The 13,786-nt window shown below is 37.1% G+C and overlaps 1 protein-coding gene across 2 annotated transcripts in view; it reads left to right on the forward strand.

The window, feature by feature from the left end:
- LOC149661414 (uncharacterized) overlaps positions 1-13,786 on the forward strand; it is a 318,208-nt gene that overhangs the window by 66,212 nt on the left and 238,210 nt on the right. For both annotated transcript variants that reach the window (XM_089842931.1, XM_089842929.1), the window contains exon 3: positions 5,341-5,617. The gene's annotated coding sequence lies outside the window, so the exon portion shown is untranslated. The remainder of the gene's footprint in view (positions 1-5,340; positions 5,618-13,786) is intronic.

The raw sequence follows: 13,786 nt of genomic DNA on the forward strand, positions 1-13,786 counted from the left end.
CCGCTAACAGAAATTTATATTTAAAATGTAAAGTATCGTGATATCGTAAAATAATAAAGTACGAACCAAAACTTGCATATGAACTTTAACTAAATAATACCCCAAATGAGATAACGGATTACAGGCCTTGCTTTAAAATTTTAATTTTAAAAATGAAATTTAGCTTTTACTACGGCGGTCTTGGTGCCCTGGTTCTGACTTAATCTCGCTAATGATTCTTTTCGTATTCGATCTATCTTTTTTATCTCTGTTTCCTTCTATTGCAAGAGAGCAGCCGAAACGTAGTTAAGATAAAAATCTACTTCCGGATTACTTCCAAAGCGATGGAAGAAAGAATAAGTAGATTTTTGTGTCTCATCGCTAGCTACAGAGTCAACGCGCACGGCTCCCTTTTGAGTAACGATTCCAGCGTTCCATATTTTTCGAGCTTGGGGACGGGGGGAATGAGAGTCACTCGGGACCAGAAACGTCCCAAGGACGTCCCCTGGAACAGGAAGAAGAATAATAATTTAGCTTCTCTCTCTCATTGTCCGCTCGCGCTGAACAATGGCCCCTAGCGTGATTTATTCAGCTAGGCCGATGTTACTATTTCTTATAAGTCTATTATTTATCAAGCCCTTGACGTTCTCATATGCTTAAGGATCTCTTAGCTATAGACTACTTTCCCTTTTACTCTTTTTTTCTCTTCTCCTGTCCCAAATGGAGCGCGCTCTGCTCTGAAGCGAGGACACTAGCATGTCGTAACGTCAGCGTAAAAATATCATATCTCACGTATCTCAGAAGTTTGTCATATCCCTAAAAAGCTTGATTTTTCGAACTCTCTGTGATTTTACTAAATAATCTTAGTTTGAATCGTGGATGACAATTTGCGCTAGAAGACACTTTTTACCTATTATCTAATTTTCCCCCAGTGTCAAATGTTGAGGACTGTCACACTTTCAAACCTGCATCTTTCAATTATCTCCGAAACCCATTTTCTTGGAGATACGACATTTTTATAATGCATTGCATTTTCTTTGTGTAACACCTCGGGCTGTTGTCGCTTTTGCATTTTCGCCTTGATGATTTTATCGTATCCCATCTCTTCCAGCTATACCGTTAGACGCGTCTACCACACGAAATTCACACTGCATTATATATCTACGGTGGTGTTTTTTGATCCAAAGTCAGGCGCCCGCTCTCAATTCCTTGTTTCTCTTACAAGTTAATGCATAGCTTCCTGCTTAGTTCCAGTTTTTTTCTTATACTTCTTCTTGAACCCCATCTCAGGATTATTATGGTTATTACTTACTGCTGAAGTCTTTGGTAACGTTTTTTTTTAGCCACATTGTATGATGTATATCTATGATGAAGTTATTAATTTGACCTGACCTGTAGTAGGAGGCGTATTATTATAGTCTATATATAATCACTTAGAATTTCTGTTCACTTATTAAAGGTTACGTGTGGGTTGCCGGTAATAATTTTAGCATTATTAAAGGTGTGCATTGAGGGGCTATTCACTCAAATATTCTGTACGCCTGTGAAGAACGGTCCGATGTGGCTTCTTTCATGAGCCCATCTTGTTATTGGGTATTTTGGCTTACTTCGTCCTTCGGTTGGTTACGTAAGGGAAAAATTAATAAATCTCATGGAAAATAATGAGGTTTCTCTATTGAGATTAATAAACGAAAGGTTACGGAGGAGGGGAAAGAAAATGGATGAAAAATTGCTCCAGTCGAGTCCATCCGCGAGTGCATTTGGCTTTTCGTATATGGATGATAGTTCATGATACAAATTATGGGCTGAAATTAGTGTTCAAGTTGATTAGAAGTTATAGGACTGAGATTATATCTGACACAATTGTTGGCTTGTTTTCAGGGTTTTGTGGTTTTCCGTGCATTATCCTGTGATGTGCGTAGTTTAACTTTGTCAAAAGTTATCTTTAGTCTCTCTTTATGACCAGATTCCCATTCTAGATTTCCAAATTCAAATCCAACGTATGGAAATCTTTTTTTCTTTCTCAAAATTCATTATTATCGTATCTTCGAACGAGTTACGTTCGACTTCTCGAAAACTTGAACCGGAAATTGGAAGTTTCGCCTCATTAGGTTTTCTCAGCGACGACTTCTCCCTGTTCTATATTACGCGTCGTTCGCCAATTTTGCCTTCCAAAACTCTGTAAACTCTCTTCCGTTTCACCGATGCTATGCTTAGTTTCCAAGGTATAGCAATTTTAGCTCCTTTGTATAAATATGTTTCTGCAGATAAAAGTTGGTAAATTGAAGTAAAACTATATCTTCTATCATAAACGGATGATGGAAACCATCAGTTCGTGGCTAGCAATTTCGTAGAAATTAAATAATTACAATTTAGAAGGGTAGATCTTGTAATTCTTTAACTAAATGCCATGCTTAAAAACGAAAGTAGTTGCTGGTCTATCGTAAACTAAAACCGGGTTTGTTATTTTAAACCTCTACTAACAAGCTTCTGGTCCAGATAGTATCGAGTCAAGCTTCATACTTAAGGAGTGGAGATTAATATGAAATGTTTGTCAGTTAATGGAGTATTTAAAAGTTGGGAAAAGGGACCAAAATGTTTACACTTGGGATAAAGCCTTTGAAATAAATACGCTACCGTTCCCAAGGAGGAAAGGCGTTAAGCAAAATATAAAAATATCCAAAAGACCACTTTTCCAGGCTTAAAATTTATGAATTCTTTAAATTTTTAGTGGAAGCTATAGAATTTTACGGCGACTAAATCAGGATCTTTGGATTCCGGACGCCCGCGAAAACTTTCCTCGCTATAAAGAAAGAGGAAAATATTTTCAAACTTATACTGTTTACTCGTGAAATTATTCCGGGGCATATCTCGAGGGGTCGAATACTTAACACTACGTCCCCTTCAATTCACTTCAAATTATCTATTGTAACGAAATGCCCGACCTCTCATGCATAGAGAAATATGAAGAACGGGTTTTCTAGGTTATTTTGGTCTCCCTCTGTATTTTTCCTTTGTTTTAAAACATTTTAATATTAGATTTGCCTATGAGGAAACTAGACTTCTCTTTTCTGGAAATAAATCGTTAGTAATTTGGTTCCGGAAATTCTGAACTAATACAGGGAAAGCGGGAATAGAAGATTTACGGAAATGATATTCTTAGAAAATGGCTTATTCTTTCCTTATTGGTTAAATTTCGGTAAACTCGGATTTTCCAACGATCTCACGTCCCGAGGCTGTTCCATTCCATAAAGCTTCCTTTTTTCTCTTCCCCAGATTAATAATCAGTAGACCTATAACTTTCCATTTTGTTTTTTTTTTCCTCGAACTTTTTTCTTTTTTCGAGCGACCTTTTTATAGAGCATTATGAATCATTTTCTTCTTGCCGAAAGACACGTTCCTTCGGACCTCCGTTTTAGTTATCGAACGCTTCCGTGTGCAAGATATTAACATGTTATTAATCAAAAAAAGTTCAACCCTCTTTTTGTACGCGCCGAATAGACGACCGCATCTATCACCGAGTACCACTATTTCCTAAAATAGATTAATCCGAACATATTAGACCTGTCATATTCGCGTACATAATAGGTTAAAAGAATATCAAATATATTCATAATTTCGCGTTACTTGACACTCGAAAGCTATTTGTAAATTTTGCCTTTTATTTTTTGACATCCGCGTTAAATGTAGCGAGATTGATAGAGTTAATTTCTACATTGACTGTGCATGTGTAGTCGTTGAGGGTCTTTAGTTGGTTTTATTCTTTAGTAGCTCATTTTCTCGATAACTGTGTAATTTTGCCTTACAGAAAATTTAGAATGTCACGTCGGCAATTAAGGCGTTTCCCTATTTATTTAAATGTTTGAAAATCGCAAAGTTATGACAAGTTAGTTATATACGGTAGTTTTTACTCGATGTAGGGGATTAAATTAAACGTAATTACGTGTATTATTAATTTTTAGAACGGATTTTCTTTTGTTTTTATTTTATAATTATCCGAATTAACGAATGGGCAATTTTAGTTCTAAAAAAAGTAGAACCGAATATCATAATTGAAGGTACGACTAAGAATCAACACAACTGTAATCGATAAAAAAAGCACACAGGTAACCCCCTTTTCAACGTCGCTTTCGGAGCGATTTAGATAAGAAAAACAAAATTCACCCATGGAAGCCGAATGCACTTAACATAGAGGGAGTACTTTTATTTATGGTTTCGATGGTTTCGAGCGAATGCAAGGAAAATTCCCCTTCTCTGTTGACTCTGTTCAACATACTATCTGGACAACACTATCGGAAAAGGGCTTTTCGTGTCGTTGCTATTATATCCGCACGTAAAATTGCGAATTTCCCCTGAGCTAATATACAGTATACACCGTTGGGTTTTAAATATATAGTAAAGATCGGGGATAGCGATATTAAAGCTATTAATTGTAATCAAACAAAACTGGCCGCCCACTTTACTCACCAGCGCGCCTTGGTTTCAAATTCTCGATAGACCAGTTTTACTAATTGCTTATATTTCAACTCAACGCGAATAAGCATTCCCCGCCACACATTTCGTATCATCCAGAATTTGTCGGTTAAACCCCCCTTGCTCGCATTATTCTAATAACCTATCCAGGTTTCATCACGCTTCATTCGCAACGATATCGTTCGTAACTCCAAATTGCTCGGATGGACTTGCTTTATAACTTACACCAATGAATGATCTAAAGTCATTCCCAGAAAGTTTTCATATCAGAAACTGACTCTCGCTTCTCCAAACTAAGGGACTGAGATTTTTCCAGTCATCTTCCGTTGTTTAAAAGTATATTTAACTTTAATTTTAATTTATTTCTGGCTGGTTGATGAAATATTATCGAAGAGTATGTGTTAAGACCGCCAAATTGCGAACAATCCTCTGTTCCTTCATCTATTAAGCTAGAGACTATACTGACTAGAAAGCCCGTAGATTCGTTTATAGTTTTATATTGTTCAGTCTAGACCAATATATTTTATCCATTCTCCATGGTCCATGGAATGAATTTAAACCATATTCCATTGGTCTATTGTTTCAAATCCAGGCAACCGGGTGGATGCCTATCAAAACCAAGGTGAAATTTTGTCTTAGATCCTAATTCAAAGGAATAGCAAAACAAAGCAATATTAATAAACTAGCAGTATGTATGTTAGTATTTCTCCCAAGGTTTTATAATTTTCATCTTCCCTTTAAAGGGAAATGCTTACAATTGGTCCGTCCGTCGATGCCATGGCGCGACGTGGAATCCAGTTTAATCCGACGTTACGCAATTACGTCGCTGTACGTCGAGTTCTAGGACCTTTCTTAAGAGACCCCATTATTCTCTCTCCCTTAATCTAGAGATTTCCATATTCGGGTCGAATCACGACTGGGGCTTTGGCACATCGTCGCCCACCTATGGTTCAATTGAAAGGACTCCGTGTGAGGTGGAACTCGGAGATATTGGCGACGACCCCGCTCTCTTCTACGTTCGCCCTGAAATCTAATGACGTTCGACCGGACCATGGAAAATTCAATTTACTCCCATGGCAAACAAGGATGGGATGAAGAGAAGAAGATGCTCTATCACGCACCATTCCACCACTATGTCCTCGTCATCCCAAGAGATGTAAGAGCTGTAAGTCTATTTCAAGTACGGCTATTTTGTTTTTGGCCACCACTAACATTTCCTAACAACCGCGATCACTTTGCTTCTGCGTTAACTTTTATAATTGTTTGAAAAAGTAATTTCCCCGCATTCCCGTTCATATCTGAAACTTATTAAGGGGAAATTACATAGAGCCAAATTGTCCATGGATAGTTTTTGGTATTCTGACCAGTCTGGCAATATATTGTCTACTGAAATCCTTTTATTCAATCAACTAAACCTTAGAGAGACGTAAAGTATGTTGACCAGACGTGTCTAGAGTCTATGTAATGTTAGACGGAATCCTCATTACCTTGATTATAAGGAAACTAATTGAAGATATGTAATCTAAATGCGCCCTTCCGGTAAATATTTCTTATACGGCCTTGATATTCAAGTTAACGACAGTCGGATTCGGTACCTTTGTAGTCTGAGACCCAGGGCTGTTATTACAAGGTGTATTAATTCCGAATATATAATTATGTCTAGCCAAGCTAGGAGAACAAGGTTAGGAGGAAGGAAGAAATAGAGTAGATGTAATGGTGTTATGGTAAAACACAATCGATTTTATACTAGAAATCATTTTGGCAAGGTTATAACGCCATCTCTGTGTTTTTCATCCCTATTTTTAGCCAACATTTTCAAATTAAGTCAGGTTTTTTATTTGTCACCATGGGTGTACACATGTATTGAACATGACTCAATTGTATTTAAACATCACTTTTTTTGTGAGTAAGGATAGACTTTATAATGACCGTCTAAATCGAGGAACTGCATACTCGCTCTTTCCATTGTTAAATTAATTGAGATAATTAATTTCAAGAAAATAACTTAAACCTTAATTAACAAGCTTTTAAGATGGAGCTCTAAAATACTGCGTAAACTAAAATCGATTTTGAGATCGATTCTTGTACCTCCAAAAGAAATTAGTTTCCACCATTTACAATTAATTAGGAATACGCTGCCTATTTCAAGTAATAATTAGTATAGAATGACTACAAGTAATTATTTTACGTGTATTACAAATACGTATGTCCTTCAATTAACCACGAGGTGTCACTGTACACTTTGCTTGCAACAAATTTCCAATACAGAATCCGATCAAGAAAATAGATTGTTTGATTTGTATCTTAAACGAGATTTTATTAATATAATCCGTTCGTTTAGAGAAGGTTTAATTATCTTTGCATAGGGATAATCATTAGAGAATGATATATTGATGACGTAAAAAGTTACTCCCAGCTAAGACATCCATTTACACTAATTGAGTAAAACGTGCGGGGCGGGCTATTAGCGAACATTAATTCCCTTTGAATTTCTACGTCCCAAGCTCCATTTTCCCAATTTAGGCTTAGATTTAAAGCCGAGCAAGAACCATCAGTATAAGATTAAGCGAACGAAACTGAAGATAATTTCTAACTTTTCCCTTTACGTAACATAATGTAGGTGCTAATTTCGAGCCAGGTATCGCTTTACGGTCGACTAGAATTTGGGCTAAATCTGTCCTCTCTAATCTGTATTTGATACAGCAAATTACTGCACAATCGAGCAGTCGTTACCGCCCATTTACTAGCTAATCCGTTTTCGTATATATTGATGGGGAATTAACTCCATATACACGGATATTATGTATCAATTTGAATACTTATTACATCGTTTACAAATTTCTTTCGCCTCCACTACTATTTTTAACAGTCTTAAATGGAACGTTCTCGCTCGGACCCACGAGCAAGACATTGATTGCTTTTTCTCAGTTAGGCCTTGATTTTCCTTATCTATATTGAGTGTTTTACTAGCGATATAAATTCTATATTTGATGAATAGAGGGGGTTTCGATCGTAACCCTCTGTTAAATTGGGTGATGTAACGCGCCCCGTTTCCATTAGGAATGATAATTGCCTTACCACTCACTTCTCCGAGTACTTGTTTTCTTACCACTTCCCTTCCTCTTTGAAAACGCCGCGGGGCTTTTAACATATAAGGTAAATATCGAGTAGGCTTAGTTCAGTTTCAAAACAGCCTCCGGTTAGTTTGGAAAATTATTTGGTTAGATAAATATCGTGAACACATTTTTTTTTTGAGTCTTCTTTGAAGAAGATCTTCCTCTCTTTCCGTCGTTCATTTGGAAGATTAGGAAAAGTTTTTGCTATTCCTTAAACGTTATATTTAATGGATATATTACATTCAGAGGTTATAGTAGTTTAATGCGATCCTAATAAATTAAATATTATACTGGAAGAATTTTGAGATTCTTTAAGGGGACTCATGTGAGTCTTGTTTATTCTTATCTTTCGAGAACTTTCCCGCAAGGGCAATTTTCAATCTATTTTAGTCGGTATAAAATATTAGAAAGAAAAATTTTAAGTTATTTGAGATAGCGCTTGTAAATATTGGTAACAGTATCCACTACTACTTTAAGATTTGATAGTTATAACACAGGTACCCTATGTCGGTTATACCTCGACGGTAAACGCTAGAGCTCTCCGTCTCGGAAGCACTTAGCGAAATTTATTTCTCTGGTTCTTGTCTGTACCACCCCTCTATACCGAGGTTTTTATACATACCAGGTGATACCCTAAATTTTTAAGGTGATGTTAAACCTTTTTGCTTGTATTTTCGGGACAATAATGATAGCGGCAAGTTCAAATGTAGCAATTACTGAAAAAGTTTGTATGTCGTTGATCTGCCTTCCAGCGCTATATCCAATCGAGAATGTACAATACTCAGTAGTAGCTTTGTCGTATTTTTATATTTTGACCTCTGCAAAGTCTGAACGAAAGGTCGAAACTTATAAAATGAAATCTTGAAAAACATAGCTGGAAGGCTTGATATTTCTTCCCTCTATTTTTAAGTTGACTAGAGTCATGGATTCTAGTGTCGACTATATAACAAGGCGCAAGTTCTTCCAATACTCTTCCGTTCGTTGAAAAACTTCTGTCATGGAGAAATGAACTGAAAAAGGTTTATTACCCATAGTTTCTCTTTCAAAGTTTCACTTGCTGTTAATTCGAAGTATATTTCAACTCCTTGCGTTACTTACTCCATGCTATATTTCTCGCACCAAACAGAACACTATATCGCCAGTCGAATTTTTTTCTTTTTCTGAAAGATGCGAAACTAAAGGAATTTTTTTTACTTTGAAATTGAAGAATGCATCGTGGCGGCGATGAGTTTCTTTTGGTAAAAAAATTCTGCGTTTTTCTGACATGCTGAGTGTTCGGTTCGAGAAGAAAAAGGGGTGGAAGTGTGGGGTCTCTTTTTCCACTCAAAATCTTCAAAGAAACAGCCTCGGGTCTTTTAAGAAATTTTCTTCAACTTCCGCGTGAGAGAAATAGCTGGATCATAAGTTTTTCGCCTAAAAAAAGTTCAGTTTATTTTTTATTTCTGCTGAATTTCTATTTTTAACCAAAGATTTTATCGCGAAAACTCTTTGTTTCTAGACTTTAATGACTAATATGTTAAGGTTATTTTGAAATCTTTGTTTCAAATTCTACGCAGTTAGCAATTTACCAAATTTTAAATATAGCCTTATAGATAATAATATTTGGTAAACTAACCTAATATTTTCAGACTATATTTGATCTTTCTTGTTTTTAAATAATATTGATACGTCTTATACTTAATATTCCTTTATGAAAAATCCATATTTAACCAGAAATCTTTATACTATACTTCATTATAATAGAAAAACCCAAAACATGAGAAATCTTACCTCTCTGAATTTTCTTACCTTGCCTCACATTATTTTATATTTATTTTACCTTCTCCTTCCATCCTTGTTTTCCTTTCCTTTATCCTGGTGGGATTGGTGAAAAAATATGGATAGCTTTTTTTCCAGGGTATTTCGGCAATGAATTCTCAAGTAGGCCTAGATTTTTTTCCCCTTCTGGATATCCAGAGTCATTGTATATTTGAGAGTTGTATTATTCTACGCCGTGACTATTTGTTGGTTGCTTGGAGCAGGTCGCGCTGCCTTCCATAAAGGGCGAGTCTAGGTGTTTCTAAATTTCACCAATGACGCGTTAAGATTTTGGTTGAACTTCTAACTATGATATTCCTTTAAATCGCGAATACTGGTTGCTGTGAGAAACTGAAAGGTTTTTGTTTTTCTCTTCTAATATATGGAAACGGTCACCCAGATAAACGGAAGAAATGTATGACCCTGGATCAACTTTGGATTTTTCGACGCCTGTCTAAAGTTTCAGGTGTTAAGTTCTACTAAGGAAAGAGAGGGTTAGATAAACTCTTATTTATCTACGCACCAATTGACGATTTATGCTGCGAGACTTGGGAGTTAAAGTTTATGGATAAATTTTAGCTCAGACTCTTTCCTATATAACTGCGCGTAGAACTCTCCTTAGAATTACAAATGACTCTCCTTTAAAAAATTCTTATTCTTCCTGGAAATGGATTAACTAGAAGTGACCCTTTCTTCTTGAATTAATTATTGTAACAATGGGGTTAGTCTCTTAAATATTATATTTCCAATTAATTTACTTTCGCATCTCTGATGTCGAGTATTCCCAGATGGGGAAAGTCTTTCGATTTTATATCTTTGTTCTTTGAATGTTTTTAAGCGCTTAGAGTGTTTTTAAAAGCCCGTTCCATATTTATGTCAGCTTAGCGTTGCATTGTTTTCTTTTTATTTCTTTTTTATCCCGGGGTTAAAATGCGTCGTGTTGTGATGTGATGTTTTTGTATAAAACGATGTTATTCTAGAGGGGATTCATTGTTTATACCTGTTCGAAATACCTACTGCATTATCGAATTCAGAATGAAAGAACATCATCTATAGACCAAATCACAAGTTTATCATGCCTCTAAGTAGAGAAATGGCTGCTACTCCTATGGCAATAGTGTTTGTCTGGCTCCCTTTAATGAAACCCTATACTCTCTCCGTATCATTTATCACCTCAACTTTAATACAAAATTGTACTGCCTAGCCTAGCGTTTCTTTTATCCCTTTTAGAATGTTTCAGGACCGAAACCGCCTCTATCCCACGAGAGAGAGAGGGATTTTGGGGTTGCTTAAGTAAAATTCATTCCCCCCCCAATGCCTGCCTATACGAAACGTAAAAATCTCCTTTATTCCATTGGATGATTTTTTTTCATGAGACCAATTTAGTAATCGTCTCGACCGCTTGGTTGCTGCACCGCGACAGAAATTTCAAAATTTTCTCTCTTCGGATCTTAGCACTATACGAGTTATGACGTCACAGTAGCCTGCAGAAGATGCCCAGTTGTAACCCATATTTGTGTACTTAGAGGCATGATAAACTTATGACCAAATTTATATTCACTCATAGCGAAGAAACTAAAAGATATAAAGATATTCTAATTGAAACCTATATTGATGTTTTGCACATCAAACCAAAATGTTGTTAATATCGCATACTTTTATGTAAATGTAGAGTTTCTAATCCAAAAGATGGTTGTTTGCGTTTGAGAGCCCTTTCCATCAATAAATCAAATTTTACATACACACACTCTCTACCTAACTCTGGCTCACGCAGCTGCGAACCACCCCTAATCATTGTTGCATTTAAAATTTCGTAAATTCAGAATTCATTCCTTTGACCAATAAGTCCAGATTTTTACGGAACAGGGAGTTTGGAGGAATGGATACGATCAAGGGAGTCCAGTTACATTATTGAAGCAAATTGTCTTTGTGTTCCTTAATTCCAAAACAAAAAGGAAGAAGGGGGAAATTGGGGCCAGGGGGTCCTACCTCCTTTTGTTAATAACGCGCTTCATTTAGTTTCTCGACTGTTTTGGGGCCGAATCAATAGAGAGCCCCTTTAGTTTTAGTAAAACCTTTACGTGTTTCCTCGGTGTAGAATACCTTAGATAAATTAAGTATGGATTTGAATCATAACTGTACATACTAAGATGTAGTTTCGAAATTAATATTAATTTCATAGATATAGTGTGAGAAAGGTGAGCCCGACAAGTACACTCTTAAGATTGAGGTTAGCGGGAAGCGATTACACTTATAGTCCTAGATGTAATTTATCCAAGCTTGCACACGGAAAGTCAGAGAATATAGTTGAGTTCTTCAGTCGGGCCCGGCGTGCGCCCTGTATGTAATTAGTTAATGGTCCCAGGCGCTGTGCCTACGCTAAGCCTTGTCTGAATGGTTAATTAAAATTAGGGAAAATTCGAGCCCCGCTATTCCTCAGCTTTACTATATAGTTTCCCTGTTAAATTGTCTGCCCCCCTCTTCGTTGCTGGAATTAATTCCGCGGCAGGAGGCCCTAATTCCAGGCCTCTACGTTATAAATTTACGTATTATTTAATAGTTCAATAGCTTTTCAAGTTTTGCCACCAAAATTCCCCGAATCCCTTACCTATTTTGAGGGCCCGAGAAATGAGGTAATTTGTGTAAATATATATGCTTAAAAGTAGATTAAGCGAAAGTAGCTTATTCCCACATTTGTCACATTTTTACTTTCCGTTTTAGATGTTTTGAATATTTTAACAGACTGTTGTTGTCACGGGTACTGAATAAGTAAATGTTTTCGGTATCGGATGTTTTTCTATATATTTCTCTAACGGAGGGATCGGATACTTTGAAGAAAAAAAGCGAAAGGAAATGAAGCCATCTCATTCTGAAATAAGTAGAAAGTTTATCATCCCTCGGAAAAGTATCGACTCCTCACTATTTCAAGAAGCATCGTGTTTATATCATTTCAATGTACATATTTCTTTCCCTTTCCCCGTTATGGTTATAACAAATAGTGTGTTTTTTCTACCTCTGGGAAATTATGCTCGCTCGATGGGTTCTATTGTGACCGACTAACAGTGTAAAAAGTCAGGAAGGAGAGCTCTCCGAGTTCTATGGCGTGTTAGGAAGCTGGCGAGCCAAGGGTTAACGGTTGCATTTATCGATCGCGATTGATTGCTTGTAAAATGTATTCGGTGGGAAAAAGCATTTCCGTATCGATATTGCGATAATGGATCCCGGTTTCATACCTACTTCGTGTATTTATTAACGTCGTCTGCTATTGCCGCGCTCTCGATAAGCCTTGTATTGAATTTAATCCATCAATTTTTGCCACGCGTTGATTTAAACCGCCCAAAATATGGACGACAATAACTTAAATTAGACTAATCATTAAAGATGATAACAGAATGTATTAGTTATGAAAATAATATCACGGAACCACAAAAATTATCAGATCTACGGATGGCCCCGTGTTTATGATGTTAGGTTGCGTCTGTTTAACTTGTATATAAGCCAGCAATGCATGCTGGAAGCGATGATATTAGCGACTGTTCTCTTCTAAACCTATATAATTTGACCTCGAAAGCGAATAGCGTATCCCCGTCGCGAGCATTCTCTTGCCTTGTCTGTTATGGTCGAGGTGGGTAACCTGGATGTTCAACTATAGCTATAGGCCAGCACCGAATCCAATAATCTTTGTGGGTCTTCGGGGAAATTAAATCCGTAAGAAGACGGAATCATAACAATAAAGGCCTTTCTCCCTGTGCGGGAATTTCCTTCCATTTTCTCGGATGCTACGCGTATAATACCCCCGCTTTGGTAGATTCTCCGACATCTCTCTTTTGGACCGGCCACCCGCCAAGGTGCGCGGTTCACTTTGACGACACATCGTACCCTCGTAATGCCCACTTCCCTACTCCGAAATCTTTTGTTGGTAGAAAAAAAGCGCGATAGGTGACTCCGTCCACGTGACTAAACTGAATAGAGTCGTAGACTGTAAGAAAGGTGAATTTCTTCGCGTAACCAAAAGAAAAAAGAAGATTAGATGGTGAAGATTTCGGTATAGCTTTCCTCAATGTTGTGTTTTGCGAATTCAATTTAGAAATAGCCGCGACGTTGACCACATCATCTACCAAACTAATGCGTAAGCGAACGCCGTTTCATTCGTGTTTGTATCGCGAACACAGTTGGGTTAGAGAATATAAGAACACGGTGTCTCCCCCCTCTTTCTCTCTGCTATTTCTTCTTAATACTTCTTACATCCTTTTGGTCCGATCTTCCCTCTGCCACCCCCGGCCACATCCCGTTCTCTACTTAACCGCGCGGAACGTGTGAGCTTTACGCGGGGATACAATCCCTTTTCTGGTGGTCTTAGCTTCGGTAATAAGCGAGACTCCCAGCTTTTTCCTCTTGTTTTTTTTAGGCCTTTTGCTTTT

Source organism: Phalangium opilio, unplaced genomic scaffold (assembly GCF_054372755.1).
Source record: "Phalangium opilio isolate 3A_F unplaced genomic scaffold, DU_Popi_V2 ptg000070l_1, whole genome shotgun sequence".
NCBI lineage: Eukaryota > Metazoa > Arthropoda > Arachnida > Opiliones > Phalangiidae > Phalangium > Phalangium opilio.